We start from the raw sequence: 18,449 nt of genomic DNA on the forward strand, positions 1-18,449 counted from the left end.
TAATACGCAAGTTACAATAATTCTTTTGCCAGGAATATGATGTTTCTCATTATTTTATTGGAACGAATCACACAGTTAACAACGGGTTTTCCAGTTATTCTCAATTTGCTGGTGGTCAGAAGCGGCATATATACGTATAGGCTCGAAATGAATGCCTATATGGCGCCTCACAAGTCTGTACTGACGGGAGACGGCGTGCGAGTGACGTAGGTGGCTTGTGGCTTCTCATTGGTCGACGCTCAGAATATATGACATGCCAGATATTGCTCTGCACGTTCTGAAAGACTCCCGAACGTGCTGTTCCACGCTGTGACGTCAGAAACTAGGCACGCTGAACGTTCGGATGCACGGTCCGAGTGCCGACGGCTTTACAGTCTTCGCAAACGCCCGAGACGGGGACGCCAGCCGGGGGGGGACCCGCTATGCAGACGGCTTTCCTCAGCTTTCGCTCGTCCGGAAGTGCGCGGAGCTGGCAACGCCGCCCGCCGCGGCGTCACTTGTCACGCACGCTGGCCAGCCTCGCACGCGTGTGTCGGCTGATCCAGTGCAGGGCGGCGAATGTTGCGGCTGCCTGGCCTCACCTCACCTCACCTCACCTCACCTCACTATTTCCGTCCGCGTCGGCCGGCCGGCCGGCCCTTTACGCCGAGGTCGCAGTCAAACAGCGCCCTGCACGCCCATTCGTAGCACCGTGACTCGCGCAGAACGGCGACGAGGCTGGCTAACAGAGGAGCACAGCGCGGAAAAACGCCCGTCAAATATCTGGAAGGCTCAGGCGAGGAGAAAAGAATGGGAAACTGGGGCCGTCGGATAGACTCGTTCCTCCCGAACATGCGGGAACGCTTGAGGCTGAGCCGGGTTTGACGCAAGTCGTGGTACCGAACTATGCGGAAAAAAACATAAATTACACTACTGGGCATTAAAATTGCTACACCACGAAGATGACGTGCTAAAGACGCGAAATTTAACCGACAGCAAGAAGATCCTGTGATATGCAAATCATTAGCTTTTCAGAGCATTCACACAAGGTTGGCGCCGGTGGCGACACCTACAACGTGCTGACATGAGGAAAGTTTCCAACCGATTTCTCATACACAAACAGCAGTTGACCGGCGTTGCCTGGTGGAACGTTGATGTGATGACTCGTGTAAGGAGGAGAAATGCGTACCATCACGTTTCCGACTTTGATAAAGGTCGGATTGTAGCCTATCGCGATTGCGGTTTATACTATCGCCACATTGCTGCTCGCGTCGGTCGAGATCCAATGACTGTTAGCAGAATATGGAATCGGTGGGTTCAGGAGGGTAATACGGAACGCCGTGCTGGATCCCAACGGCCTCGTATCACTAGCAGTCGAGATGACAGGCATCTTATCCGCACGGCTGTAACGGATCGTGCAGCCACGTCTCGATCCCTGAGTCAACAGATGGGGACGTTTGCAAGACGACAACCATCTGCACGAACAGTTCGACGACGTTTGCAGCAGCTCTGAAAAGCTAATCATTTGCACATCACAGCATCTTCTTGCTGTCGGTTAAATTTCGCGTCTTTAGCACGTCATCTTCGTGGTTTAGCAATTTTAATGTCCAGTAGTGTATCTTGCCTGTCTCCTCTATTAAGGGGAGACGTATCTAAAATTGGTCAAAAAGTTGAAAATTTTTTGCCGTGTCACAGCTCTGTAACATCTTACGTATATTGTCTCCGATTTTCAGATTTTAATTCGCGCGCTAAAAATGATGTAAAAGCCATATAATTTGAAGCACTGCACGGTGCTGAGCCCTCTTTCCTGTAGATGACTGAGATTCTTCGCTATATTTTATTATTTCCTGTCATCACAGAAGACATCCTTAGACTTCAGAAGCGTGTGAGTCCGCTTGCACTGCGATTATTCACGGTTTATTAAAGAAATGCACGCACGATAGAACACAAAACCCGAATGCACGGCTTTATATCCTCGTTTAACCCAAATAGTCCTGAATTATTTGTTCTTCAAAATTGATTTATATCTTATCTACAATGATTCACAAGGTTGTAAGGAAGAAAGTAAAAACAATTTATTTTTATTTAGTATTTCCAAAAATGGGCGTCCTTCCAGAAGGACGTCAGGACAATAAGGGAACATGTTTTTAAAGCATATGACATTGCACAATTGTTTTGGTTTTTATACTTTCAAATAAACATAAATAAATTTGAATTATGGGCTAAAACAGCTAATAAATACAAAAACAAAGAAAATAACCTATACACATATTTTACGCACTAGTATGATAAGACAAAAAGCAACAAATATGAAGTGGTTCGTCACATTTTACGCACATAGTAGTAGTTTTTTTTTTTTGTGGCAACTTCGACATTTCAGCTGCTTCTTCTTTTTTGTTATCTCGTCCGTTGGTAATTCAGCAACCTAATGTTCTCTTCCATCAAATCTAGAATCTAGTTTTGCCCTCTTACTAGGACGTCCTCTGCTGGTAGTGACACTTCTGTTGATTTCAAGAATTGCAGTGACAATTCGACGACGAAATGTCAGATGATCTATGAGTTCTTCGTTGTGCTTGTAAAGATCCCAGGCATTTTGCTCTGCAATGTCTATAAAATATGCAATGATCGGGAAATACCACTTTTTCCCTCTTACAGAGCATCTATATAGGGATACATTTTGGTCAGCTCGATCAATTAGGTTGAGGCACGCTAATCCTTTTCTTTTGTTCTCTGGAAAATCTTGCTACAGACCGCAGTGGTAGCACTCTGTCAGAGTTGGTGCCTACAGTAACAACATTGTTGTCATTCCAACGTACAATGGAAATCCCGGATGCTGAGGCAGAACAAACTTCATATGATTCTCTATTTTCTTTCATCATTTTATCTACATATGATAGAGTACAATTCTTAGCTTTGTTTCCTCTCATTGTTCCTGTTGCTTCCACGCCACTCTCTTTTAGGTCATGTAGTAGCTCAACGCTGCTAAAGAGGTTATCAAAGCATATTTGATATAGAACATGGGGAAGTAACTGGGCCTGCATCTCGTGGTCGTGCGGTAGCGTTCTCGCTTCCCACGCCCGGGTTCCCGGGTTCGATTCCCGGCGGGGTCAGGGATTTTCTCTGCCTCGTCATGCCTGGGTGTTGTGTGCTGTCCTTAGGTTAGTTAGGTTTAAGTAGTTCTAAGTTCTAGGGGACTGATGACCATAGATGTTAAGTCCCATAGTGCTCAGAGCCATTTGAACCATTTGAAGTAACTGGTCAACATAAGTCATTACTACCCCATACCTTTCGTTTCATAATCCTTACTACACGTGCCAGTGTTGGGTATTTCCTCATCTTTTGATTCTAACATGTCCAAAAGTTCCATCAGTGTACATCATTTTCTGTGAATACAAAATGACAACATTTTACCCTGACGTCCTTCTGGAAGGACGGTTGAAAACATTATTGAATTACAACTAACGAAAACTTTTAATCGTAATATGAACCCGTAAATAATATAGGTTAATTCTTGAAGATATTATATGACAAGTTTCAGAATTATTCATGCAATATGAAAGAAAATATACATACACAATATGAAAGGAAATATACATACACATCGATGACAGGGTCGGTCAGTTCGTCCATGGTAAAATCGGCCCTATTTTCAAGACACAGTTTCTCATTCACTATGAACGACAGCGTCAAACTGACTGTCGCAGCGCGCAACTGACTCGGCCTACTTCATATAACAATGTGTCACAGTCCGTTGCAACAATGGGTTATTCGCAAAAATAAATAATTTCAACAGTGAGCGACGCCGTCCTTCCAGAAGGACGTCAGGGTTATCTGGGTTAAAACAGACACACAAAGGCATCGCTTTGCTCAGCTGACATTGTTAAAATTTCGTCGTGTGGCGCTTGTCTGGTGCTTGAAGATGGTGACGCACGGAGATTCTGGACCCTTACGAGACCAGGATCGGATGCACTCTACATCTACATCTACATCTATACTCCGCGAGCCACCTTACGGTGTGTGGCGGAGGGTACTTATTGTACCACTATCTGATCCCCCCTTCCCTGTTCCATTCACGAATTGTGCGTGGGAAGAACGACTGCTTGTAAGTCTCCGTATTTGCTCTAATTTCTCGGATCTTTTCGTTGTGATCATTACGCGAGATATATGTGGGCGGTAGTAATATGTTGCCCATCTCTTCCCGGAATGTGCTCTCTCGTAATTTCGATAATAAACCTCTCCGTATTGCGTAACGCCTTTCTTGAAGTGTCCGCCACTGGAGCTTGTTCAGCATCTCCGTAACGCTCTCGCGCTGACTAAATGTCCCCATGACGAATCGCGCTGCTTTTCGCTGGATCATGTCTATCTCTTCTATTAATCCAACCTGGTAAGGGTCCCATACTGATGAGCAATACTCAAGAATCGGACGAACAAGCGTTTTGTAAGCTACTTCTTTCGTCGATGAGTCACATTTTCTTAGAATTCTTCCTATGAATCTCAACCTGGCGCCTGCTTTTCCCACTATTTGTTTTATGTGATCATTCCACTTCAGATCGCTCCGGATAGTAACTCCTAAGTATTTTACGGTCGTTACAGCTTCCAATGATTTACCACCTATGGCATAATCGTTCTGGAATGGATTTCTGCCCCTATGTATGCGCATTATATTACATTTATCTACGTTTAGGGAAAGCTGCCTGCTGTCGCACCATGCATTAATCCTCTGCAGGTCCTCCTGGAGTACGTACGAGTCTTCTGATGTTGCTACTTTCTTGTAGACAACCGTGTCATCTGCAAATAGCCTCACGGAGCTACCGATGTTGTCAACTAAGTCATTTATGTATATTGTAAACAATAAAGGTCCTATCACGCTTCCCTGCGGTACTCCCGAAATTACCTCTACATCTGCAGATTTTGAACCGTTAAGAATGACATGTTGTGTTCTTTCTTCTAGGAAATTCTGAATCCAATCACAAACCTGGTCCGATATTCCGTAAGCTCGTATTTTTTTCACTAAACGTAAGTGCGGAACCGTATCAAATGCCTTCCTGAAGTCCAGGAATACGGCATCAATCTGCTCGCCAGTGTCTACGGCACTGTGAATTTCTTGGGCAAATAGGGCGAGCTGAGTTTCACATGATCTCTGTTTGCGGAATCCATGTTGGTTATGATGGAGATTTGTATTATCTAAGAACGTCATAATACGAGAACACAAAACATGTTCCATTATTCTACAACAGATTGACGTAAGCGAAATAGGCCTATAATTATTCGCATCTGATTTATGACCCTTCTTGAAAATGGGAACGACCTGCGCTTTCTTCCAGTCGCTAGGTACTTTACGTTCTTCCAGCGATCTACGATAAATTGCTGATAGAAAGGGGGCAAGTTCTTTAGCATAATCACTTTAGAATCTTAAGGGTATCTCGTCTGGTCCGGATGCTTTTCCGCTACTAAGTGATAGCAGTTGTTTTTCAATTCCGATATCGTTTATTTCAATATTTTCCATTTTGGCGTCCGTGCGACGGCTGAAGTCAGGGACCGTGTTACGATTTTCCGCAGTGAAACAGTTTCGGAACACTGAATTCAGTATTTCTGCCTTTCTTCGGTCGTCCTCTGTTTCGGTGCCATCGTGGTCAACGAGTGACTGAATAGGGGATTTAGATCCGCTTACCGATTTTACATATGACCAAAACTTTTTAGGGTTCTTGTTTAGATTGTTTGCCAATGTTTTATGTTCGAATTCGTTGAATGCTTCTCTCATTGCTCTCTTTACGCTCTTTTTCGCTTCGTTCAGCTTTTCCTTATCAGCTATGATTCGACTACTCTTAAACCTATGATGAAGCTTTCTTTGTTTCCGTAGTACCTTTCGTACATGATTGTTATACCACGGTGGATCTTTCCCCTCGCTTTGGACCTTAGTCGGTACGAACTTATCTAAGGCGTACTGGACGATGTTTCTGAATTTTTTCCATTTTTGTTCCACATCCTCTTCCTCAGAAATGAACGTTTGATGGTGGTCACTCAGATATTCTGCGATTTGTGCCCTATCACTCTTGTTAAGCAAATATATTTTCCTTCCTTTCTTGGCATTTCTTATTACACTTGTAGTCATTGATGCAACCACTGACTTATGATCACTGATACCCTCTTCTACATTCACGGAGTCGAAAAGTTCCGGTCTATTTGTTGCTATGAGGTCTAAAACGTTAGCTTCACGAGTTGGTTCTCTAACTATCTGCTCGAAGTAATTCTCGGACAAGGCAGTCATGATAATGTCACAAGAGTCTCTGTCCCTGGCTCCAGTTCTGATTGTGTGACTATCCCATTCTATACCTGGTAGATTGAAGTCTCCCCCTATTACAATAGTATGATCACGAAACTTCTTCACGACGTTCTGCAGGTTCTCTCTGAGGCGCTCAACTACTACGGTTGCTGATGCAGGTGGTCTATAGAAGCATCCGACTATCATATCTGACCCACCTTTGATACTTAACTTAACCCAGATTATTTCACATTCGCATTCGCTAATAACTTCACTGGATATTATTGAATTCTTTACTGCTATAAATACTCCTCCACCATTGGCGTTTATCCTATCCTTGCGGTATATATTCCATTCTGTGTCTAGGATTTCGTTACTGTTCACTTCCGGTTTTAACCAACTTTCCGTTCCTAATACTATATGCGCACTATTTCCTTCAATAAGAGATACTAATTCAGGAACCTTGCCCTGGATACTCCTGCAGTTTACCAATATTACGTTAACTTTTCCTGTTTTTGGTCTCTGAGGACGGACGTTCTTTATCAACGATGATAATGTCCTCTCTGGTAAGCCGTCAGGTATTTTATCGTTTCGCCCAAGGGGGGGTCCCTCTAACCTAAAAAACCCCCGTGTGCACGCCACACGTACTCTGCTACCCTAGTAGCTGCTTCCGGTGTGTAGTGCACGCCTGACCTGTCTAGGGGGGCCCTACAGTTCTCCACCCAATAACGGAGGTCGATGAATTTGCAACCATTATAGTCGCAGAGTCGTCTGAGCCTCTGGTTTAGACCCTCCACACGGCTCCAAACCAGAGGACCGCGATCGACTCTGGGCACTATGCTGCAGATATTAAGCTCAGCTTGCACTCCGCGTGCGATGCTGGTTGTCTTCACCAAATCAGCCATCCGCCGGAAGGAACCAAGGATGGCCTCAGAACCCAAGCGGCAGGCGTCATTCGTTCCGACATGTGCTACTATCTGCAGCCGGTCACACCCAGTGCGTTCAATAGCTGCCGGAAGGGCCTCCTCCACATTACGGACGAGACCCCCCGGCAAGCACACCGAGTGCACACTGGCATTCTTCCCCGACCTACCCGCTATTTTCCTGAGGGGCTCCATAACCCGCCTAACGTTGGAGCTCCCTATAACTAATAGGCCCGCCCTCTGTGACTGTCGGGACCTTGCCGGGGAATCGGCCACTGGCTCAACAGGCGAGGCACCCTGTGGTGGCTCGGAAACGATGTCATCACCACTAGGATGCACTCTGATTCACTGACAACTTGCTGTCTACAGTAACTGGAGCCCTCAGTATCCGGTTTCCCCGAATTTTTTAATTCCTCGGCTGTCACACAAACCCATTTAACAGTACTTCTTCAATAAAATTCTTCAGGGTATCAGACCGCATCGTCATATTTTAAAATGCGCCTGAAGAATTTTATTGAAGAAGACAACGGCCGCGAAAGCCTATGCTACCATTTAACAGTAGTTGTTTATCTTCTTTTAAATGGGTTTGTGTTACGGCTGAGAAATTAAAGACTTCACCGAAACCAGATATTGGTTCCAATTATGTAAGTATCGATATGTCTCAGTGTCTACACATCGACTGCATAGAGGCCTGAAGATGGCATAACGAGAAGGCAAAACTGCTTGTCTAGATAACATAAATTCTCACAACATACGGCTGTTTGGCGATATTCCTTGGTAAAATTTTGATCGGCCGTTGTTCCGTATCCACAATGCACCAATTCTGTTGGCAAGAATGATGTTGGCCATGCAGCTATATTTAACATGTGTGGGATAAGTCTTTATTTGGAATTCAAAATGAGAGGCTTTGTGTAAATGGTTGTATGTAGCAGGTTAATACTTGTTTACTGGCGGCGTTATTTACCTGAACAACTCACAAATACAGTTTTTCTCGCAGTGTTTTCGTATTGCTCACTCGTGTCACTAAACCCCGTAACTTGTGCAGCAACTTAATGCGACCTTTCTGATTTCCTTGCAGGTGGGTTCCGCTTTGCTTCGCCATGGGAGGCTGCGTCCTGTCCACTGTGTTGTGAGTACACCGTACTGAAATTTTCTGCACGTAAAGGACCACGAAGATAAGATACGAGAAATTAGGGCTCATGCGGACGCGTACAAACCGTCGTTTTTCCCCGATCTGTTTGCGAGTGGAACAGGAGAGGAAATGACTAGTAGTGGTAAAAGATAGTCTACCCTCCGCCACGCACCTTACAGTGGCTTGCGGAGTGTCTATGTAGATGCAGAAGTAATTGGAAACGTTTTCACGAGTGCGTAGGCCAAAAATTGGCCAAGTACGGGTTTTCAGTATGGGTAGTGCCAAGATATCAGTCCCTGGAATTCTAACGCCTTATCAAAATCTCTACAATAGTTTCTCTCACTGGCCCAGACATATATGAATAAACGAGCAGGAGAATTCAGTTTATGTATGTACGTACAGAAGATTTAATAACATATTTTTATTTACTTACTAAAACACTACTACAACTTAGAATTTACGTTTGCATGCGGAAACCTTCGTCTGTTATGCTTTTCACAGCTGATAAATCCAGTGTATCTGTAGCGGCAAAATGTATATTTCTGTGTGATCTAATGAGACTTTAACAATCGTTAGATTCTTTTTACTTTACTTGTACAGTGAAATCTTGCTTCTTGCTGAAATTCACGATTCAAGGTCGATGAGAAGTAGCCTATATGTTCTGATGAGTGGCTTTTCGAGTGTCAAAATATGTAACGTAAAAGGTCACATCTTGTGATTGTATTGACTTAGAAGCTTCAATCTTTTACACCGCCAAGGGACCAAAGACCCTTGTACGAGACTAAATTTGGAATTTGATGCGCCGACCCATTCACGAGAAAGAGGCGGACAGAGAAACAGTCAGTCAGATAAGAAATGATAAAAAAAAATTTTGTTCGTGTTATATAGTTACAAATTAACAATTTTCGGTTTTTTTCCTTTACATGTTTGCCAGTTTCAAAATTTGTGACATGAATGGGCCAATATTTTGACTTAGAATCATTAAATTTTAACTTGATTGTTTCATGACACATGAGCAACAAAGCGATGCTATAAGGGTTCCGTTTTTCTGATGCATGGAAACGTCGAAATCGACAACAGGTAACGTGGTGCTGCAGTAGGCTGTGGAAGATTGACGAGCTACTGGAAACCACGGGTCTCTTACACCGAAGAAACCAGACATCATCACTGAGCAACACCCGCAAATTTCTCGCTTGAAGATGGCTGTTGACTCTGACGTACACGGATCAAACGTTTCCCCCAGACAGCGGTAATTTTGCGAACGAAGAGATTTAACCGTAATGCGCGTTAGACAAACAGCTGTAGCATTCCGCGTGTCGCACAGTTGTAACTGGCGGCGACGCAAACTTTTCCGCGCCTGTGGTCCGGTACTTCTGAACGCTCATAGCGCCGCGGCATATCTTCCCGGTTGTCGCCATCTTTGGCGGGCGGCCATATCTGTGCCGCGACCGTCTTTGAACTGGGACGTGGACGCCATTGCGACGCGATTACACAGCGAGCCGGAAAGGCAAATCAAATCGCGTGCAACGCGAAAAATTTAGCTGCGTCTTTTGGCAGCCAGCCCCGACCGGCAAAATGAGCTGCATCGTGAGCGAACGGCCAATAGTCATACATACGGTACAGTTTTAGACTGTTTCCAGGGCGTCGCTTTTTGATTACGTCCGCCGCTTTGATACGGTACGAGAATTTAAATTAGGTCAGCGAGTCTGTTTCCTCGTTTATTTATGTACCGTATGCCGTAGTACATCACGTGACTTAACAAAATATAAAGTCTACAATACAAACATTAGATATGCGTGTAAAACCATACCAGTCATGTAAAATTGGAAGTTTTTTGGTAAATTTAATATTGTTGTGTTATACCAAGCACCAAAGGAAAATTCAGTTAATGCCATGCATATAAAAATCATGGAATATATAAAACTAGAAATGTAACATTATCCTGCACAGAACTGATTTTTAACTTGTTGTTGTTGTCTTCAGTCCTGAGACTGGTTTGATGCAGCTCTCCATGCTACTCTATCCTGTGCAAGCTTCTTCATCTCCCAGTACCTACGACAACCTACATACATCTGAATCTCCTTAGTGTATTCATCTCTTGCTCTCCCTCTACGATTTTTACCTTCCCCGCTGCCCTCCAGTACTAAATTGGTGATCCCTTGATGCCTCAGACTATGTCCCCCTTCTTCTAGTCAAGTTGTGCCACAAACTCCTCTTCTCCCCAATTCTGTTCAGTACCTCCTAAGTTACGTGATCTACTCATCCAATCTTCAGCATTCTTCTGTAGCACCACATTTCGAAAGCTTCTATTCTCTTCCTGTCTAAACTATTAATCGTCCACGTTTCACTTCCATACATGGCTACACTCCATACATATACTTTCAGAAACGACTTCCTGACACTTAACTCTACACTCGATTTTAGCAAACTTCTCTTCTTCAGAAACGCTTTGCTTGCCATTGCCAGTCTACATTTTATATGATCTCTACTTCGACCGTCATCACTTATTTTGCTCCCCAAATAGCAAAACTCATTTACTACTATAAGCGTCTCATTTCCTAATATAATTCCCGCAGCATCACCTGATTTTTAACTTAAAACCAATAATTCCTCACGAATGTTAATCTGCAAACCTATAATAGTATCATTTCTAGATTTAAAAAGCGAATTTGACTAGGGAGATAGAGAAAAGATAGATAAAACCATTGGAGAATTTGGTGTTACAGCAAAATTAGCAATCACAATTCACGAAAATCAACAAATACGATATCCAAATTTAAATCTATAGGATAAGTACCTCGGCGATTTGAAACAGGAAGTGTTGTTAAGACGGGGAAATGGTTCATCGCCCATAGTGTTTAACTGCGTTATAGAAAAAACTGTGAAGATTTGGAATTCGGAGCTAAAAAAATAAAATCACGAAATCGAACCAATAACTCTAGGAAAGAAAACGAATGGGATTGGGATTGGGTAAAATGGCACGGGCTGAAGTGTACCATTGGCTTTGACAGCATCCCGACAGCCCGTGGACAAACTCGCAACGTGCTACATGTCCCCCGGCAAAGAAATCCAGAGCCGTTCGTCACAACAGTCCCGCCCCCCCCCCCCCCCTCCCCCAGTTCCTCTACCGCCGAACCACAATCAGTGCCCAACACTGTAAAGTCACTTCTTTGCAGAAACTGCGACGCTGCATACAGTCGAAATGTCGGACGGAATAATGCTGTGGCGCGATACCCCCCCCCCCCCCCCGCCCCCCCCACACACACACACGCACGCACACACTGCCAACCGGATGAGGGCTACGCTTGAGCGATATGGCTCGGAAACCCTGCTACATCCTCTGTATAGGCCGGACCCTGCACCGTGATCTTTGGCGACTTGAAGAAAAGACACGCGTGGACGTGTGTTCCAGTCGGACCGAAACACAAGAGTGGGTCCGGTTGTGAATATCCTTTCTCCGAAACAGGATCGCCTCAGCCTGCCAGTGGCATAGACGTGTTTAACGCGTGTGGTGATTAGTTTAGAATGGCACCGTTCCCTGGTCCCGTTGTCGCAGGTGTTGCTGTTTCATTTGACAGCCCGTCATATTTCTACATGACTATTCTGTAATTCACACGTAAGTGTCAGAGAGTTCCAAGCATCGCACGCAGATTAGTGTATTTCTCAACCGTTTGGCTCTCGTTTTTCTGTCTATTGCAGTAAAGTCAACAACACAAAGCAGAACCTCACACACGGAAACTGTTACGAAAAATTGGCGTAATACACACCAGAAAATGGGAGTCATTTTCGCAAATGTGTCGTGTAAAATATGAATAAAAGAAAATGGCGACTGGTAGCAGAAAGTTATTCATAAACGAACCCACTGTTTTCACAGTCGCAGGCTTTCCAAAAAATATTTATAATAGATAAAAGCGGGTTAAATTGCTTGTCCTATGTCGCTAAGGCAGTGTTTAAACGTTAAGCAGAACCAACCTATACCTTAGCACCTGTCTACATCTACATTTATACTCCGCAAGCCACCTAACGGTGTGTGGCGGAGGGCACTTTACGTGCCTCTGTCATTACCTCCCTTTCCTGTTCCAGTCGAGTATGGTTCGCGGGAAGAACGACTGTCTGAAAGCCTCCGTGCGCGCTCTAATCTATCTAATTTTACATTCGTGATCTCCTCGGTAGGTATAAGTAGGGGGAAGCAATATATTCGGTACCTCATCCAGAAACGCACCCTCTCGAAACCTGGCGAGCAAGCTACACCGCGATGCAGAGCGCCTCTCTTGCAGAGTCTGCCACTCGAGTTTGCTAAACACCTCCGTAACGCTATCACGCTTACCAAATAACCCTGTGACGAAACGCACCACTCTTCTTTGGATCTTCTCTGTCTCCTCCGTCAACCCGACCTGGTACGGATCCCACACTGATGAGCAATACTCGAGTATAGGTCGAACGAGTGTTTTGTAAGCCACCTCCTTTGTTGATGGACTACATTTTCTAAGGACTCTCCCAATGAATCTCAACCTGGTACCCGCCTTACCAACAATTAATTTTATATGACCATTCCAACTCAACACCTGTGCTGTTAAAGCCCAATTACTGCTTCTCAGTGCGATCGATGCCCCAGGTCCTGATCCAGGTCGCGTCCCATTTACGCTGACCAAGTCGCGGCAGTAAGCCCTTTCGTTGCTTGTGTATTTATCGAGAGTCCAAAAAAACGTTGAAATGTGTGTGAAATCTTTGGGACTTAACTGCAAAGGTCATCAGTCCCTAAGCTTATACACTACTTTACCTGAAGTATCCTTAGTACAAAGGCACACACACCCCTGCCCGAGGGAGGACTCGAACCTCCGCCGGGACCAGCCACACAGTCCATGACTGCAACGCCTGAGACCGCTCGGCTAATCCCGCAAACCCTATCGAGAGTCGCTTGCGCAGCGAATACCCCGTGTCACCGGAAAAGACCGCACTCGGGGAAAACGAACAAATCAGTTTTTTCGTAAGAGCTCTGATTTCTGTCATTTTATTACGATGCACATTTTTTTCTATGTACGTGGAAGTCACCAAAATGTCTCGACGTTCGGAGGACAAGGGAGGCCAAGGTCCAGAGTTCGAGTCGCGGACCGGCACACAGATTTAATCTGTCACGAAGTTTCTTGACAAAGCTGGCGATTGTAATTTCGCCGCAACACAAAATGCGTTTCTTTTAATGATTACCACCCTCAGACGCTTCCATTTCCGTGACAACCTCATCGCTCCTTCGCAATAACATAAAACAAATCTGCCCTTCTTTGAACTTTTTCCGTGTCTTCCGTCTGCCCTATCTGGTAAGGATCGCATGCTGCATACCAAAACTCCAGAAAAGGACAGTAGATTTGTTGCACATCCCAAAGTATCAGCAGAAGACACACTGGTATCTTTCTTCGCCGCGCGGGTTTAGCCGAGCGGTCTGAGGCGCTACAGTCATGGACTGTGCGGCTGGTCCCGGCGGAGGTTCGAGTCCTCCCTCGGGCATGGGTGTCTGTATTTGTCCTTAGGATAATTTAGGTTAAGTGGTGTGTACGACAGGCTGTAGCCTTTCGCCCCTACTCTTCAGTCTGTACATCGAGGAAGCAATGATGGAAATAAAAGAAAGGTTCAGGAGTGGAATTAAAATACAAGGTGAAAGGATATCAATGATACGATTCGCTGATGACATTGCTATCCTGAGTGAAAGTGAAGAAGAATTAAATGATCTGCTGAACGGAATGAACAGTCTAATGAGTACACAGTATGGTTTGAGAGTAAATCGGAGAAAAACGAAGGTAATGAGAAGTAGTAGGAATGAGAACAGCGAGAAACTTAACATCAGGATTGATGGTCACGAAGTCAATGAAGTTAAGGAATGTGAATGTATGCTTTCCCGGCGTATACAGCTGACGAAGAGTTCTCGGGCTTCCAGCCGGGTGGCGGTGTCTTCAAACAGCGACGTTTCGACGAGTGACATACTCATCATCTTCTGGCGAAGTGCCGAGACTTTGCGGCATAGCCCGAGAACTCTTCGCCATCAGGATTGATGGTCACGAAGTCAATGAATTCTGCTACCTAGGCAGTAAAATAACCAATGACGGACGGAGCAAAGAGGACATCAAAAGCAGACTCGCTATGGCAAAAAAGGCTTTTCTGGCCAAGAGAAATCTACAAACATCAAATAACGGCCTTAATTTGAGGAAGAAATTTCTGAGGATGTACGTCTGGAGTACAGCATTGTATGGTAGGGGAACATGGACTGTGGGAAAACCGGAACAAAAGAGAATCGAAGCATCTGACATGTGGTGCTATAGACGAATGTTGAAAATTAGGTGGACTGATAAGGTAATGAATGAGGAGGTTCTACGCAGAATCGGAGAGGAAAGGAATATGTGGAAAACAGTGATAAGGAGAAGGGACAGGATGATAGGACATCTGCTAAGACATGAGGGAATGACTTCCACGGTACTAGAGGGAGCTGTAGAGGGCAAAAACTGTAGAGGAAGACAGAGATTGGAATACGTCAAGCAAATAATTGAGGACATAGGTTGCAAGTGCTACTCTGAGATGAAGAGGTTAGCACAGGAAAGGAATTCGTGGCGGGCCGCATTAAACCAGTCAGTAGACTGATGACAAAAAAAAAAAAAAGTGTGTAAGCTTAGGGACTGTTGACCTTAGCAGTTAAGTCCCATAAGATTTCACACACATTTGAACATATCTTTCTTCCGGCATACCATCTAGTCACAGGAACAACCGAAAGAAAACATTGCATTCAGTCGGTTTCAGTTTTACGTTGTGGCGGATGTTCTGTTCTCATGTGATTTTGCCGCTTGTGTAGGATGACTCTGATTAACGTTTAAAAATACTAAAACCGACGTAGGTGATACTGAGACGCTTCGGGACGCAAAGTGGACAACAAATGGTGAAGATGTGACGTCAGCAGGTGACTTACCCCCACCGTACTGCAGCGGTTTGGTTTTTCGGCGTGGAGCGGTCACACCCACACTTCCGGCAGGGCTACTTCGTTTTCGTAAGTGTAAACCGATTCATCGTTGTTATTGTTGTATTACCACTACCGTATGACGTGGGATAACACAAGAACGATGTGTACCACAGGCGAGCCTAGGATCAACAAGAACCATAGCTGCAAGTCCGGTGTGACGAGACGCCACATATTCAGCACTTGTCGTCCACTCTTGGGGCATTTCCCGAAATTTGCAGTCCCATGTGTCTTACACTAAATTACTTTCGTTTATAAATAACATTCTGCTAACAGCCACGATTTTCTTTTATTTGCCTTACATGACGCGTTTCGGGAAATGATTCCCATTTTCGAGTGTGTATTTCTTAGTATTATGCCATTTTTCGCAGTCTTCTCGATGCCTGAGATTCAGCTTTGTTTTATTAACTTTACTGCAATATGTAAAAAAAAAAGGGCAAATTTTAGTCAGTTATCAATTCTCGTATTTAGTTTGTGGCGCAGTTTGGAAGAACTGGTACTTGCAGTTTTGTTATGGTCCTTTTCTGCAGAGTCTCATACATGTTAAATGTAACTCACATATTTCAGTCCACAGTACAAATCAAATCGTTCAAATGACTCTGAGCACTATGCGACTTAACATCTGAGGTCACCGGTCCTCTAGGCTTAGGACTACTTAAACCTAACCAACCTAACGACATCACACACATCCATGCCCGACGCAGGATTCGAACCTGCGACCGTAGCAGCAGCGCGGTACCGGACTGATTTAGGAAAATCATTCCCATTTTCTGGTGTGTGTTTCTTTGTATTATGCCATTTTTTCGTAATATTTTCGATGCCTGAGGTTCTGCTTTATTTTCTTGACTATACTGAAATACAGGGCTATTACAAATGATTGAAGCGATTTCATAAATTCACTGTAGCTCCATTCATTGACATATGGTCATGACACACTACAGATACGTAGAAAAACTCGTAATGTTTTGTTCGGATGAAGCCGCACTTCAGGTTTCTGCCGCCAGAGCGCTCGAGAGCGCATTGAGACAAAATGGCGACAGGAGCCGAGAAAGCGTATGTCGTGCTTGAAATGCACTCACATCAGTCAGTCATAACAGTGCAACGACGCTTCAGGACGAAGTTCAACAAAGATCCACCAACTGCCAACTCCATTCGGCGATGGTATGCGCAGTTTAAAGCTTCTGGATGCCTCTGTAAGGGGAAATCAACGGGTCGGCCTGCAGTGAGCGAAGAAACGGTTGAACGCGTGCGGGCAAGTTTCACGCGTAGCCCGCGGTAGTCGACGAATAAAGCAAGCAGGGGGCTAAACGTACCACAGCCGACGGTTTGGAAAATCTTACGGAAAAGGCTAAAGCAGAAGCCTTACCGTTTACAATTGCTACAAGCCCTGACACCCGATGACAAAGTCAAACGCTTTGAATTTTCGGCGCGGTTGCAACAGCTCGTGGAAGAGGATGCGTTCAGTGCGAAACTTGTTTTCAGTGATGAAGCAACATTTTTTCTTAATGGTGAAGTGAACAGACACAGTGTGCGAATCTGGGCGGTAGAGAATCCTCACGCATTCTTGCAGCAAATTCGCAATTCACCAAAAGTTAACGTGTTTTGTGCAATCTCATGGTTTAAAGTTTACGGCCCCTTTTTCTTCTGCGAAAAAAACGTTACAGGACACGTGTATCTGGACATGCTGGAAAATTGGCTCACGCCACACCTGGAGACCGACAGCGCCGACTTCATCTTTCAACAGGATGGTGCTCCACCGCACTTCCATTGTGATGTTCGGCATTTCTGAAACAGGAGATTGGAAAACCGATGGATCGGTCGTGGTGGAGATCATGATCAGCAATTCGTGTCATGGCCTCCACGCTCTCCCGACTTAACCCCATGTGATTTCTTTCTGTGGGGTTATGTGAAAGATTCAGTGTTTAAACCTCCTCTACCAAGAAACGTGCCAGAACTGCGAGCTCGCATCAACGATGCTTTCGAACTCATTGATGGGGACATGCTGCGCCGAGTGTGGGAGGAACTTGATTATCGGCTTGATGTCTGCCGAATCACTAAAGCGGCACATATCGAACATTAGTGAATGCCTAAAAAAACTTTTTGAGTTTTTGTATCTGTGTGCAAAGCATTGTGAAAATATCTCAAATAATAAAGTTATTGTAGAGCTGTGAAATCGCTTCAATCATTTGTAATAACCCTGTATTAGGTACGGACGCTGTCGCGTGCATACCGATAACGCCTTAGTTTTACTGACTGCTACCACTACTGGCGTGTCATATCCGTCACACTTCGTCCGCTATTTCGGTATCATACAAAACTAGTGCCCTTCTTCGACATTTCTCGATTACTTCCGTTACCCTGTCTCGTACGCATCCCATATGTAGTCCTTAGCGTCCCTGCTTCAAGATTGCCGGCCGGGCGGTGTAGCCGAGCGGTTTGCGGCGCCTTGCCAAAGTTCGCGCGGCTGCCCCCTTCGGAGGTTCGAGTCCTCCCTCGGGCATGGGTGTGCGTGTTGTACTTCGCGCGAGTTAAGATTCAGTAGTGTGTGAGGCTAGGGACCGGTGACCTCAGCAGTTTGTTTCTGTAGTCCTTACCACCAGTTTCTAATTTCCAATTTCAAGATGGCCGGGTCCTAGCCGCGTGGAGATTTTCTTCGCGCAGGGACTGGGTGTTTGTGTCCTCACTATTTCATCCCGTCGTCATCGAGGTGCACTTCGCCAAAGTTGTGTAAAATAGAAAGACTTGCGCATGAGGCGTGCGAATGGCGTCCGGACATTTACCTGCTCCGAAGGGTTGGGTCCCTTGCCTCCTCCTCCCCCTCCGCCACTTCATCGCTTGCTGAACCTTTCCGCTGGTTTACTTAGAACCAGAATCTCTTTCGATTTTTCGCCACATTTCTGGAGAAAGTTTCGTTGTGGGAACTATTAAACACATTTCGCATTGAAATCCGCACCAAATTTCGAGCCTCAGTAAAACTTCGGCATTCCAACACATATTACATTGTTTTTCTTGAAGTTGTGCGTCTTCTTTCTGTTGTAGTGCAGCTCATTACAGTTACGGCTTTTCCCTGCAAAACCTAGGGTGCTTTCTCTGTGACCCTGTAAATACCAGAGCTAAACAAGGTAGAACAACAACGTACGTTACAAGCACAGCATT

General features: G+C 44.9%; 1 protein-coding gene across 1 annotated transcript in view; it reads left to right on the forward strand.

Moving 5' to 3' along the window:
* LOC126426609 (uncharacterized) overlaps window positions 1-18,449 on the forward strand; it is a 445,650-nt gene that overhangs the window by 322,432 nt on the left and 104,769 nt on the right. The window lies entirely within an intron of this gene.

Source organism: Schistocerca serialis, chromosome 11 (genome assembly GCF_023864345.2).
Source record: "Schistocerca serialis cubense isolate TAMUIC-IGC-003099 chromosome 11, iqSchSeri2.2, whole genome shotgun sequence".
Lineage (NCBI taxonomy): Eukaryota > Metazoa > Arthropoda > Insecta > Orthoptera > Acrididae > Schistocerca > Schistocerca serialis.